Source organism: Tursiops truncatus, chromosome 17 (genome assembly GCF_011762595.2).
Source record: "Tursiops truncatus isolate mTurTru1 chromosome 17, mTurTru1.mat.Y, whole genome shotgun sequence".
Lineage (NCBI taxonomy): Eukaryota > Metazoa > Chordata > Mammalia > Artiodactyla > Delphinidae > Tursiops > Tursiops truncatus.
In genome coordinates this window covers 11,090,770-11,105,884 of record NC_047050.1, presented here as the reverse complement: position 1 = coordinate 11,105,884, position 15,115 = coordinate 11,090,770, and positions in this window count along the sequence as shown.

The following is a 15,115-nucleotide window of genomic DNA, read 5'->3' as shown; positions in this document are numbered from 1 at the left end:
GAAACCGCAATATTGTTTTCCATAGTGGCTGCACCAATTTATATTCCCACTAACATTGTATGAGGGCTGCCTTCTCCCCACATCCTTGCCAACATTTGTTGTGTGTAGACTTTTTGGTGATAGCCATCTGACAGGTGTGAGGTGTTGTCTCATTGCGGTTTTGACTGGGCCTTTGGAAGAGTCTGGGGATCAGAAAGAAGGTCAGTGTGTCTGAGTCCCAGGAGCGGAAGGTGATTTGTGTGTAGTCACGCTCACGAGGCAAGCAGGAGCTGATTATGCAGAGACTTTCAGGCTGTTGTATTAGGGGTCTGAGAAACAGAACTGACAATATATATCTCTATATCTACCTATCTATCTATCAGTCTGTACAGGCAGACCTCAGAGATATTGCAGGTTCAGTTCTAGACCACCACAATAAAGTCAATATCGCAATAAAGCAAGCCATATGAATTTTTTGGTTTCCCAGTGCATATAAAAGTTATGTTTATACTATACTGTAGTCTATTTAGTGTACAATAGCATCGTGTCTAAAAACCCCAATGTACATACCTTAATTGAAAATACTTTATTGTTAAAAAATGCTAACCATCATCTGAGCCTTCAGCAGGTCATGGTAGTAATTTTTTTTGTTCTATTCAGTCTCTCAATGGATTGGATATGCTCTTCCACATTGGGAAGGGCAATCTGCCTAACTCAGTCTACCAGTTAAAGTGCTAATCTCACCTAGAAACACCCTTTCTTATATATAAGAAATAATTATATATTTCTTATATATAAGAAATAATTATAAATAAATAATTTATATTTATATTATATAATATATATTATATTATAAATAAATAATTATTTCCAGGGCATTTCTTGTTATTATTTTATTGCACAGTTAGAAGTTTCCCTAAGTATTGGATATATGTAGTAAATATCAATTAACCCCAAATTCTAACTTGTGCGAAATTTATTTGTGTTTAGGAACCAAAGTTCTGAGTGGAATTTTTGTCACAGTGTTGATCTCCATCTGTAGTGCATGGCTTTCCTATGCATATAACACACATTTTGATATTGCCTCAGTATTTTTCGCCTAAAAGTGAAAATGTCAGACAAAACACATTTCAAAGTTCCTTGCATATTTGTTGGTGTCAGATTTAGAAAACCATTCAATACCACTGATATTGAATGAACAGGTAGAAAGTTTGTATTGTTCAAGCTTCTTGTCTCCAGGACTTGGAATTGTATCTGGCACATAGTAGGTGTTCAACAAATATCAAGTGAACCAGTGATGATAGAATTTATGCAAAATGACCAGGCGCATTGTAGGTATTGGAAAAATACTTGTTGAATTCAGTGGACTCTCTTAGAAACTGGAGAAGAATGTTAAATTGATGGCTTAGAATAAATGTGTTAATATTATACATATTTAACACTTAATTTTGAATGTTTCCATAGAGCCAAATTATATGTAAAACTCTCGACATGCTTTTATCTGTTTCATTTAGGTTTTCTACACCTCAAAAAGTGTTTTTATTTGTTTTGTTTGAAACTAAACCCAATGGATTAAATGATATGCCTACTGTTTTCAAAATGAAAGAATTATTTTCTCCCAAATGAATGAAATATCCTAGAATGTAAACCCTTAGAGGGCAAGAATCAGTATTTTCATGTTATTTAATATTCTGCAAAGGAAAATGCAAAGCCATGCACTGAGGAGACACTTATAAACACCAGCTGATTATGATAAAGCCTCTTGAAACCAGGTTTAAAATAGTTCTTTGTTTTCCAGATTGTCAAAATATTATCTATGTTTAGCAACACAAAATTTTTTAGAAAGCAGATAGTTTTTGGTTTTCCAGATTGTCAAAGTATTATCTATATTTAACAATTCAAAATTAAAAAATAATCTAAACATCTTTTAAATGGTTTTTAAATGTGTAGGTAAAAATCAAATGAATTCCCTTAATCTCTGGGGTTTCATATTTGTTTTTAGTAGTTTTGTTTTATCATTAGTTTATTTATTGTATCAATCATGCTTTGGCTTTATTTCTAGCTTCCCATTAGAATTTTAAAGTAAATGTAAAGTTGCTTGTAGTATAAAGCTCATTCAACAGAAAATTGCTCTAAGTGCTCATAAAGAATTTTTGAAGAAATATAACAATCATAGGCAGTAAGAATAGGAATTTAAGGATTCCCTGCTCTGTTAATGATCCTTCTTCAGTAATCTCAAATTCTAGCTTTTGGCTGGTTCTAAACAGATGTTAAGGGACTTCCCTGGTGGTACGGTGGTTAAGAATCCGCCTTCCAGTGCAGGGGACACAGGTTCGATCCCTAGTCAGGGAACTAGATCCCACATGCATGCTGCAAGTAAGAGTTCGCATGTCACAAGGAGCCAGCAAGCTGCAACTAAGGAACCCACGAGCCACAACTGAGAAGCCCGCCTGCTGCAACTAAGACCTGGTGCAACCAAAAAACCCCCCAAACAGATGTTCAGAACATTGACAGTATAGGATTTCATTTGCCAGTGTGAAGAGAATGGCTGGGGAAGGCAACTAACTTTTCTGAAGCACCTGCTATGTACTAGGTGCTTGATATATTGAGTCCTTTAACCCTCAGAACAACTCTGCGATAATCTCTCTTACCTTGAAATCGGAAAACTAAAGCAAGGAGGTATTGCACCAGTTTTCCAAGGACACACAGATGGTGAGTGGAGGAGTGGGGTGCTACCACTGGGCTGCCACAGAGCCCATGCACTTCCACCACACTGGGCTGCCTCTCTTGAAGTTACCCGCTGGAAAGCTCAGAGCGGTTTTGGCCATTATGCCATGAGTACTTGAGACACCAATGGGCAAGATGATGATTTCATCATGGAAAATTCTGGAAGAGAATAATCTATAGAGGAATTTTGTCTGACCTCTAACACCAGACCCATCCTTAGACTGTGGCATGTGAATGGGGCTCTGACTTAGAGCAGGAGATGGTTTCATGCCATTCATCATTATCAGTCTCTTTCCAATATTCTTGACAGAGTACCAAAGAAAGGCCGTCAGTTCCTTTCTCACATCCAAACTCATTGTTAGGTCTAACCAAAGTCTTTCTAGGTTTAATCTCTCCATAACTGCCATTGACCTTCATTTGGAAGCTGTAAAATGTAACTGTACAAGGTGCTTAAGTGTAAAATGTTTGAGGCAAAGGATATAAGGAAGGAATGTTATCAAGAGCGCAATTTGCAGTAGCTCATTATGGATGAGTCTGCCTCCTTACATTTTAAAAAACGATCTAAAACTGAGAAGCCAGAAGATTCACAGTGTTTTGGCAAAGTCAGTCTTGAGAAATTCACATGAAGATATATTCTGATAAAAATCATAAAACATTTTAAATAATGAAGCTGATGAATTATTAATGTTTTATCTTACAAGGAGTCTGGGGGGTGCTGGGTTGTGTGTGTGTGTGTGTGTGTGTGTGTATATATATATATATATATATATGGAAAGGTAGGGAAGATATATACACCCCAGCCCCACACTCCCCAAAGGAACTTCACCTTGAAATCTCTGCATGTCTCTTCCCAGAGGTTTCCATTGTCCTGAATTTTCTGATTAACATTTCATTGTTTTTTTTATAAAGTATTTTTATTTTTAATTTTTATTTATTTTATTTTTGGCCGTGTTGGATCTTTGTTGCTGCGCGCAGGCTTTTCTCTGGTAGCAGCGAGCAGGGGCTACTCTTTGTTGCGGTGCGCAGGCTTCTCACTGTGGTGGCTTCTCTTGTTGAGCGTGGGCTCTAGGCATGCGGGCTTCAGTAGTTGTGGCTTGCGGGCTCTAGAGTGTAGGCTCAGTAGTTGTGGCGCACAGGTTTAGTTGCTCTGTGGCATGTGGGATCTTCCTGGACCAGGTCTCGAACCCATGTCCGCTGCACTGGCAGGTGGATTCTTAACCACTGGGCCACGAGGGAAGGCCCAGATAATGTCAAATTACTTTTTATAGCAGTGGTACTAACTCAACCCCCATATCCTTATTAACCTGATATTGTCAGGCTTTTAAACTTTTCCCAGTCTGGTGAATGTAAAATGGTATTTCATTGTGGTTTCGATTTGTATTCAGTCCATATCTAAAGAGTTTGAGCATCTTTTCCTATGTTTATTGGCCATTCAGGTTACTGTAGTGATGTGCTTCTTCAAGTCTTTTACTGATTTTTCTGTTGGATTGTTTGGCTTTTACTTACTGATTTTTAGGAGTCTTAAAATATGTTCTGCACACAAATCCTCACTTTGTTTTGTACTTAAAGAATGCAGAAGCATCTAAATTTAGTGCAGTTGAATTTATAAATCTTTTAAAATTTATGTATTATGCTTTATGTATCTTAAGAAAACATTCCCTATCTCAAAGTAATAGTATCCTATGTTGTTTCCAAAAAGTTTTATCATTTTGTCTTTTATATTTGAATTTTTAGTCCACCTAAAATCTACCCCCAGCTTCTTTCCTTCTTTTTGGTAAGGTATAAGGTAGAGATTTACTTCCCGCCTCCCCCCAGAATGGATAACCAGTTATTTCAGCACCATGTATTGAAAATCCATTCCCCACTGATTTGTACAGCCAGCTATAAACCATATATGTGTAGATTTCCTTCCAGGCTCTGTATTCTATTCTCTTGATAAGTTTTGATATCTGGTAAGGTAAATCCTTCTCCCTTATTATTTTTTTTCAGGAGTTTTTGGCCCCTTCATCTTTTGTATAAATTTTACACTTGCCTTATCAAATTTCAGTTACACACATGCACACAAGAACATGCTGAGATTTTGATTGGAATTGTGTTGACTCTATATATCAATTTAGGCAATTAAGGAAGATTTGACATCTACATGATATTAAGGTTTTCAGCCTTTGAAGATGGCGTATTTCTCCACTTATTTAGCTCTTTTAAAATACCTTTTGATAAAGGTTTATGATTTTCTCCATAGAAGTCTTACTTATTGTTGTGAAAGCTCTTTAACCTCCAAGTAGGGGGTATTTCCCAATGCCCACATCAGGTATGGCTATGAAGAACAATGGTCATGGAAGCACCTTTCAGAAGGAGGAACTCAGAGATCAAGGGAAACATTCCCAAGGCAGTTCCTTTGAGAGCATAGAAAAGAGTCAAATCAGGGTGCTTCCATCTCCCCACAAACTCCCTGGATATAGAACTTTTATATGGATTCTCCTGCAGGATTTCAAGATCAGTAATTTCTGGATGTCTCTTATTCTATTTCTAAATGGATTTTTTACTGTAGTTATCCTGATCCAACTCCACTGCTGTATTTTGCATATTAGAAGAGTAGGTGACTTATGTTCTTAGTTCATAGGTTACCAAGCCTTGAGGAGCCACATCAACATCTGATTGAGAGGACTGCATGCCACCTTAAAGTCAGAAATGAATATAGTGATCAAATAGGACTAAGTCTTGTCCCTCTTGGGGAGGCAGTGAATGTATTTTATGTGTGGGGATAAGAGTAAAAAGGTTACCAGACCCCTGCCTCACACCACACACATTTTTAAACTCAAAATGAATCACAGACCTTAATGTAAGATGTAAAACTGTAAAACTCTTAGAAGAAAGTATAGGTGTAAATATTAGTGATCTTGGATTAGGCAATAGTTTCTTAGATATGACTTGAAAAGCACATGTAGCAAAAGAAAAAATATAAGATTTCACAAAAAATTGAAAACTACCAAGTGGGATTTATCCCAAGTATACAAGGCTGGCTAGATATTCGAAAATCAGTTAATGTAATCATCACATCACAGGCTAAAGAAGAAAAACCACATTATATTCATAGATGTAGAAAGATCATTTGAAAATTCCAATACCCATTCACTATAAAAACTCTCAGTAAACCAGGAATGGAGGGAAACTTCCTCAATTTTATAAAGAATATCTGAAAAACCCCTACAGCTATCATCGTATGTAATGATGAAAAGCTTAAATCTATCCCACTAAGATCAGGGTCAAAGCAAGAGTGAACCCTCTAACTATTGCTTTTCAACATCATACTGGAAGTCCAGCTAATGCAATAAGGCAAGAAAAGGAAATAGAGGTACACAGACTAGTAAGGGAGAAATAGAACTGTCTTGCTTTGCCGATGACATGATTGTCTATATAGAAAATCTGAAAGAATCACCAAAAAACACCTTCTGGAACTAATAAGTGATTACAGCAAGATTGCAGAATACAAGGTTAATATACAAGTCAATTATTTTTCTATATACCAACAATTAAAAAGTTAAATTTGAAATGAAAAAAAATTTACATTAATAACCCCCCAAAATGAAATACTTAGTATAAGTCTAATAAAATATGTACATGATCTATATGAGGAAAATTACAAAACTCTGATGAAAGATGTCAAGGAAGAACTAAACAAATGGCGAGATAGCCCATGTTCATGGATAGGAAGACTCAATATTTTCAATTGTCAGTTCTTCCAATCTTGATCTATAGATTCAATACAATGCCAGTGAAAATACCAGTGAGTTATTTTGTGGTTATTAACAAGCTGACTATAAAGTTTATATGGAGAGACAAAAGACCCAGAATAGCTAATATAGAATATTGAAGGAAAAGAACAAAGTTGAAGGACTAACATTTCCTGACTTCAAGACTTACCATGAAGCTACAGTAATAAAGACAGTGTGATATCAATGAAAGAATAGACAAATCAATGGAACAGAATAGACATCCCAGAAATAACTCCATATAAATATAGTCAACTGATCTTTAACAAAGGAGCAAAGGCAGTACAATGGAACAAAGATAGTCTTGTCAATAAACACTGCTAGGACAACTGGACATTCACATAAAGAAAAATCTAGGCACAGACTTTACATCATTTACAAAAATTAACTCAAAATGGATCATAGAACTAAATGTAAAGTGCAAAACCATAAAACCACTTGAGGATAACAGAGGAGGGAACCTAGATGACCACGAGTATGGTGATGACTTTTTAGATACAATATCAAAGGCACAATCCATGAAAGAAAGAATTGATAATTTAGACTTCATTAAAATTAAAGACTTCTGCTTTACAAAAGACAGTGTTAAGAGGGACTTTCCTGGTGGTGCAGTGGTTAAGAATCCACCTGCCGATGCAGGGGACATGGGTTTAACCCCTAGTCTGGGAAGATCGCACATGCCCCGGAGCAGCTAAGCCCGTGTGCCACAACTACTGAGCCTGTGCTCTAGAGCCCACGAGCCACAACTACTGAGCCTGCGCGCCACAGCTACTGGAGCCTGTGCCCCAGAGCCTACGCACTGCAACTACTGAGCCCAAGTGCTGCAACTACTGAAGCCCGTGCACTTAGATTCCGTGCTCCGCAACAAGAGAAACCACTGCAGTGAGAAGCCCTTGCACCGCAACAAAGAGTAGACCCTGCTTGATGCAACTAGAGAAAGCCCACATGCAGCAGTGAAGACACAACACAGCCAAAAAAAAAGACAATGTTAAGAGAATGACACAGACTGGGAGGGAGAAAATACTTGCAAAAGATACATCTGATAAAAGACTGTTATCCAAACTATACCAAGAACTTTAGGGACTTCCCTGGTGGTCCACTGGTAAAGAATCCGCCTTCCAATGCAGGGCACATGGGTTTGATCCCTGGTTGGGGAACTAAGATCCCACATGCTGTGGGGCAACTAAGCCTGCGTGCCACAACTGTTGAGTTCGTACGCCTCAACTAGAGAGCCTGCGTGCTGCAAACTACAGAGCCCACATGCTCTGGAGCCTGTGTGCCACAACTAGAGAGAGAAAACCTGCACACCACAACTAGAGAGAAGCCTGAGCGTTGCAATGAAGAGACTGCACCGTAACGAAAGAAAAGATCCCGTATGCCTCAACAAAGATCCCATGTGCTGCAACTAAGACCTGATGCAGCCAAAAAAAATAAAAAATAAAAAAATAAGGAAAAAAAATAAAATAAAAAACCAAAAAACCAAAATATAACGAGAACTCCTTAAACTCAACAATAAGAAATCAAACAACCTAATAATAATAAAATAATAAATAATAAAAAATAATAATTAAAAAAATAGTCAAAGACCTTAATAGAAACCTCCCCAAAGAAGATATACAGATGAAAAATAAACATATGAAAAAATGCTCTACCTGACATGTCATCAGGAAGATGCAAATTAACACAACAATGAAATATCACTACATACCTATTAAAATGGCCAAAATCCAGAACACGGACACCACCAAATGCTTGTGAGGATGTGGAGCCACAGGAACTCTCTCTCTTTGCTCGTGGGTGTGCAAAGTGGTACAGCCAGTTTGGAAGATGGTTTGGTGGTGTTTTACAAAACTAACATACTCTTACCATGCTATCTAGCAATCGTGCTCCTTGGTAATTACTCAAAGGAGTTGAAAACTTATGTACACACAAAAACCTGAACATGGATGTTTGTAGCAGGTATATTCATAATTGTCAAAACTTGTAAGCAACCAAGATGCCTTTCATTAGGTGAATGGACAAATAAACTGTAGTACATCCAGACCAGTAGGCAATTATTCAGAACTAAAAAGTAATGCACCAGCAAGCCATGAAAAGACATGGAGGAGAAGTAAATACTTATTACTAAGTCAAAGAAACCAATCTGAAAAGGCCACATATGGTATGATTCAAACATTATGGCATTCTGGAACAGGCAATAAAGACAATAAAAAGATCAGTGGTTGTCAGGATTTAGCAGGGAGAATAGATGAATAGGCAGAGCACGGAGGATTTTTAGGGCAGTGAAGCTACTCTGTATGATACTATAATGGTGGATACATGTCATTATACATTTGTCCAAACCAATAGAATGTACAATACAAAGAGTGAACTGTAATGTAAACTATGGATTTTGACTGATAGTGGTGTCATTGTAGGTCCATCAGTCGTCACAAATGTACCACTTTGGTGAGGGGATGTAGGTAATGGAGGAGGCCACGCATGAGTGGGGGCCACTCAGTTTCTGTGAACCTAAAATTGCTTCAAATAATAAAATCTAGGGCTTCCCTGGTGGCGCAGTGGTTGAGAGTCCACCTGCCAATGCAGGGGACACGGGTTCGTGCCCCGGTCTGGGAGGATCCCACATGCCGCAGAGCGGCTGGGCCCATGAGCCATGGCCGCTGAGCCTGCATGTCCGGAGCCTGTGCTCCGCAATGGGAGGGGCCACAGCGGTGAGAGGCCCGCGTACCACAAAAAAAAACAAAAACAAAAACAAAAACAAAACAAAACAAAACAAAAAAATAATAAAATCTATTTAAAAAGTAAAAAAACAAAAAACTAAAAAACTTTTGTGCCTCAACAAACACTATAAAGAAGTGAAAAGATAATCCACAAAATGGAAGAAAATGTTTGCAAGTAATACATTTATTAAGGGACTTGTGTTCAGAATGTATAAAGAACTCTTACAAATGAACAACAAAAAGACAGATAACCCAATTTGCAGCACTATTTACAATAGCCAGGACATGGAAGCAACCTAAATGTCCATCAACAGATGAATGGATAAAGAAGATGTGGTACATATATACAATGGAATACTACTCAGCCATAAAGAGGGACATAATAATTCCATTTGCAGTGACATGGATGGACCTGTAGATTGTCATACTGAGTGAAGTTAAGTCAGACAGAGAAAGATAAGTATCATATGATATCGTTTATATGTGGAACCTAAAAAAGTGGTACAAATGAACTTATTTACAAGACAGAAATAGAGTCACAAATGTAGAAAACAAACTTATGGTTACCAAGGTGGAAGTTGGGGGGAGGGATAAACTGGGAGATTGGGACTGGCATATACACACTACTATATAAAAAATAGATAACTACTAAGGACCTACTGTGTAGCACAGGGAACTCTACTCAGTACTCTGTAATGACCTATATGGGAAAAGAATCTTAAAAAGAGTATATGTATAACTGATTCACTTTGCTGTACAGCAGAAACTAACACAACATTGTAAATCAACTATACTCCAATAAAAATTAATTAAAAAATAAAAAAATGAGCAAATGATTTGAGTAGACATTTCTCCCTAGGAGATATACAGATGTCTAATAGGCACATGAAAAAGTGCTTCAGATCATTAAGTCATTAGAGAAAAGATAACCAAAACCACAGATACCACTTCACACCCGCTAGGGTTGCTAAAACAAGAGAGAGAATAACAAATGTTGACAAGGATGTGGAGAAATTGGTACTCTCATGCATTGATGGTGTTGTCAATGCAGTGAAAAGCTCAGAGGTATCTTACCACTCTGGTTTTCAATTTCCTCTTTATTTTTGGCCCCCAGAGGTTTTGCTTACTTCTTTTGTGAGCTTAGATATTCCTTTAAAATAAGTAAGAAAAATGATCCATATTTCCAGATGTTTTGTAGTGGTGCGTTTTCTCAGGAAACATGAGCCACCAAACTGATTAGAAATGGAAGTTCGCATTCTGTAAGAGATGCTACTTCACCAGTGGATATCTGTGATTCTCCATTTATGGATATCTGATAAATAAAGATATCTAAATCTTCACTACAACAATATTTTGACCCCTTTTAATCTAGTTTTCTAAGTATAACATAAACTTGAATGAATTACTGGGTTTGAAAAAGAGCAGTTACATATGAATAAAGCATAGTTGGGGATGAGAACTGTGACACTTTGCTGAAAAATTATATTAAATAAAATTATGTACACTCTATTATAGATGGTGTACAGTGCTGCTGGTCTCATCTACCAATTTCTCCTCATCAAGGAACTGGTGAAAATCCTTCAGCAAATATAACTAAGTGAATAGTCTGTATAAGCTCAGCCAGGGCTCCTCTTTCATCGTCCAAAAGTGCTGTTGACCCTTTCCTAAATTCTCCCCCTCAATTACGCTTCAGGCTGTTCTGTGCTGGGAGGTGGCTTCTTATATCAGGAGCCTTAAACTACCGGAAAATGCCCAGATCCCTTTTTGTACTGGTTGAAAGTTCTTCTTATAAACAATCTTGATCCATTGTATTTTTAAGGGGGTTGGCTGTCTGCACTCTGCTCTGTAGAATGTGACTTGATGACTTGGTCATCTGGGAATACATGTCTCATATAGTTGCCTATTGTGCACAAGGTGAGATCTCTGTCCAGGGTACCTCAAACACCTCATCTTTGATGGGTGAGACACTTCTTGTCAGAGGTCTGATCTAAAATTGCATTTTCTATTGGGCAGAATGAGGGCCATCCAGACCGTTGTTGTATAGAAAGAACTATGTAACATTTTCCTTATTTGCAGAGGCTCAGAGGACTGTTGCACTAACCATTTTATTATCCTCACTGACTGGGCACACATAAACTCTCAGACTTTACGTTCTTATGGCCCATTCGGGCTACAGGAGCCCAAATATTCATGCAGGAGGGAATTACAGTTAGATAGTAAAATACAGTCTACAGTCCTTTCCGCGGATAGGGAGGGCTGACTGTAATAAGTTTTCTGTTGTTATCTTTGAGAAAATCAATTACCTTATAACTTATATTATACACATTGCACCTTAAAAAGATCAGTGAACTGACCATCTTTGCTTCTAGACATGACCACAGAAGAAGGACTAAGTATTAGTCCTGGTATGACTTTAGTGACAGTGTTTTTCTCCGGTTATAGAGGGAGGATGGGAATGGAATTTACATTGCAACCAAAAGCAAAAAGAGCAATATTTAGTCTCAGTCAACAGACTTTCCTGAAGCCCTATTGTAACTTAAGTGCACTGGTGGCAGCTTTCTACTCATAAAAAATACGTGTTACAGAGCACATACCACTAAATGAACCAAAATGTACAAAGTGGGGCTTTCTGTTTAAATAAATAAGCACCATTTGACATCTGGTGAAAATATCTCCGCAGCACCCTTTGTTCTCTTTCGCTTACATTGATGAGGTTTTAAAGTTGAGAAACTGCCCTGTTGGGAAAGGAAGCACACGAAGAAACATGACTATTAGTTTTCCTTTGCTGCAAATGTCTGAAAATTTCACATGTAGAGTCTGTAGTTATTATGGGGTTTGGCGTGTGGGTGGCTGAAAATATGGTACTTGGCCTTTTGGTGCCAAACTTTCACGCAGCTTCAGCTGTCTGTATACAAAAGGCATGGCAGAATGTGTCGCTTTACTTTTAATATTTGGAATTGTTCGCCTTGCCAGTGGAATAGTGAATATGTGGATGGTACTGTTGATCTTGGAGTCTGCCAGTCTCATAGCATCTTAATTGATGAAGATGCTGTTAGGAACAGAGTGAGCATGTGGGTGGGGGACGGCTTAGTGAAAGTCTGCAAATTAGAAAATGCTGCCCTGGGCGCCATCTCCTCTTGAATCTTGTCCTCACCCTCCACACCCAATTTTCTAATTTTCCCTTTTCCTGCCTCAAATTAACATCTTTGATTTACCCTGGCCCCTGATCTTCCAGGGTAAGTAGAAATTAAATGAAAAATTTCCAAGACCCCAAAATACAAATCTTCTGTTGAAATTTCTTAAAATTTTGTTAGGTTTTGGGAAATGGAAGATATGATCTGGGACCCCCTCCCCACCCCAAAAAACTTCTGGATGACCTTCTCTGGAAGTTTGATATCGTAAAGGCCTTGGACTGGAAGGGAGCTGTAAGCTCTGGTCCACGATAATCATTTTTCTCTTTCTGACTGTCTGCATTTCTGTCTTCCTTCCTTGGCTTTCTGCTTCTTCTCATGAGTTTCTTCCAGCTCTACTCCCTGTCTCTGAGTTTCTATCTAGTCAAATGGAGAGCTCTTAAAGCCTTACTTCCCAGGAAAAGTGCGAAGAATCATGAAATGGATAGGCCATGTTACCTAGGGAATTTGGGAAAATCACATCTCTGGAGAATTTAAAAAATAGTGTCAAGGATGATGTGCCTGGGCTGAATCCATGCGTGATCCTCTCTTGAAGTGGCTGAGCTACGACCACTCGAGCTGTGGATACATCACATTCCTCACATCAAAGTTGATTTCTGTGTGTGGATTCCAGCCTAGGAAAGAGCAAGGGACATGGTGTCTTCTTCATTCTTGGTCACATTCATGACCCTTCCTTCCCTCCATGAAGAATGCCCTTGCTGCTTTTGCAGGCTTTTTCTGGCATGGGTTTGATATATTGATTTCGAGGAAGGAGTATTTAGTTCTATGAAATAAAGGGCTTCTATCAACATTTGTACAACATATTTATTGACTATGTCCTATGCAATTGCCTATCAGGCACTGGGGTTGTGACTGGTGATGCAGCCAAAAAAAAGAAAAAAAAGACACTCTTTTCCTGTACGATGCTCACTGTCTCGGGGAGGGGGGCAAGACCAACTACATATTTTAGTGTTTTTGTTTGTTTGTTTTGGTTTGGTTTTTGTTTTTTGGCCGCACCGTGAGGCATGCGGCATCTTAATTCCCCAACCAGGGATCGAACCCGTGCCCCCTGCATTGGGAGTGTGGAGTCTTAACCACTGGACCGCCAGGGAAGTCCCAAGACCAACTGTATAATTTGTGAGTCTGCACAGTTTGTGAGGTACAGCATGAAGATTTTGGGTCTCCTTGTTTAAAAGTTACTTAGAAATTCAATATTTGACAGTAGGGAACTGTCAAAACTCTGTGAGAGTTCACAGGGAGGACACCCATGGGAGGCTGGGTGTTAGAGAGAGAGATGATGATGTAAGTAAGTAGAAGGCTGGGGGAAAGGGCCCAGGAGAGCTCTGGACAGTCTCCTGACTGCACTGAGGAGACAGTGGTTCCCCCGACTCAAGGAGTGAGAAGGCAGCCTTGCCTCTCAGAGATTTCCTGCCTCATCTCACTGTCACTAATGGACTTCAGAAAAACGGATTTCTTGCTTAACTCTCTCCCTGCCATACAATAACCAACAGCTTTAGCTCTGTCTTGCCAGAATGAGTATAGTTTAATAAGAAACTCCTTCTTTGTTCTGCCAAAAAAAAAAAGATATAAGTCATTGTAGTACAAAAACTAACAGACAACAATAAAATAATATTTCTAAAAAGTCAGTGAGGAAAATAAAGCTAATGGAAGGGTAGGAAGAATAAATGGAGACAGTAATGAGGTAAGTATACAATACACATGCATTGAGATCCTTTCCATTTGCTAGAGACTGGCTGCAAATTTAGATTTTTATTGTGGCAAAATATACACAACATAAAATTTACCATTTTAACTTTTGTTTGTTTTTTGGCTGCATTGCGACTTGTGGGATCTTAGTTCCCTGACCAGGGATCAACCCACGCTCTTGGCAGTGAAGGTGCTGAGTCCTAACCACTGGACAGCCAGGGAATTCCCTCATTTTAACTGTTTTTAAGTGTATAGTTCGGTGGCACTAAGTGCATTTACATTACTGTGTAACCATCATACCATCCATCTCCAGAACTTTTTCATCATCCCAAATGGAAACTCTGTGTCCATCAAACAATAGCTCCTCATTTTCCCAGCTCCCCAGCCCTTGGTAACTGCTTTCTATCTCTATAAATCTGACTATTTCAGATACTCAGAAAAGTGGAATCATAAAGTATTCATGTCTTACTTGGACTGGCTTATTTCACTTAGCATGATGTCTTCACTTTTCATCCATGTTGCAGTGTGTATCAGGATTCCCTTCCTTTTTAAGGCTAATATTCCATTATATGTATAGACCACAGTTTGTTTACCTATTCATCTGTCAGTGAACACTTGGATTGCTTCTACCTCTTGGCTGTCGTGAATAGTGATGCTATGAACATGGGTGTACAAGTATCTGTTTGAATCCTGCTTTCCATTCTCTTGGGTGCATACCCAGAAATGGGATTACTGGATCATATGGTAGTTCTATGTTTAATTTTTTTTTTTTTTCTGCGGTACGCGGGCCTCTCACTGTTGTGGCCTCTCCCGTCGCGGAGCACAGGCTCCGGGCGCGCAGGCTCAGCGGCCACGGCTCACGGGCCCAGCCGCTCTGCGGCATGTGGGATCTTCCTGGACCAGGGCACGAACCCACGTCCCCTGCATCGGCAGGCGGACTCTCAACAACTGCGCCACCAGGGAAGCCCCTTATGTGTAATTTTTTGAGAACATCAGATTTAGTTTTGAGGCTTCTAGGGGCCATCTCAAGATAGGAAAC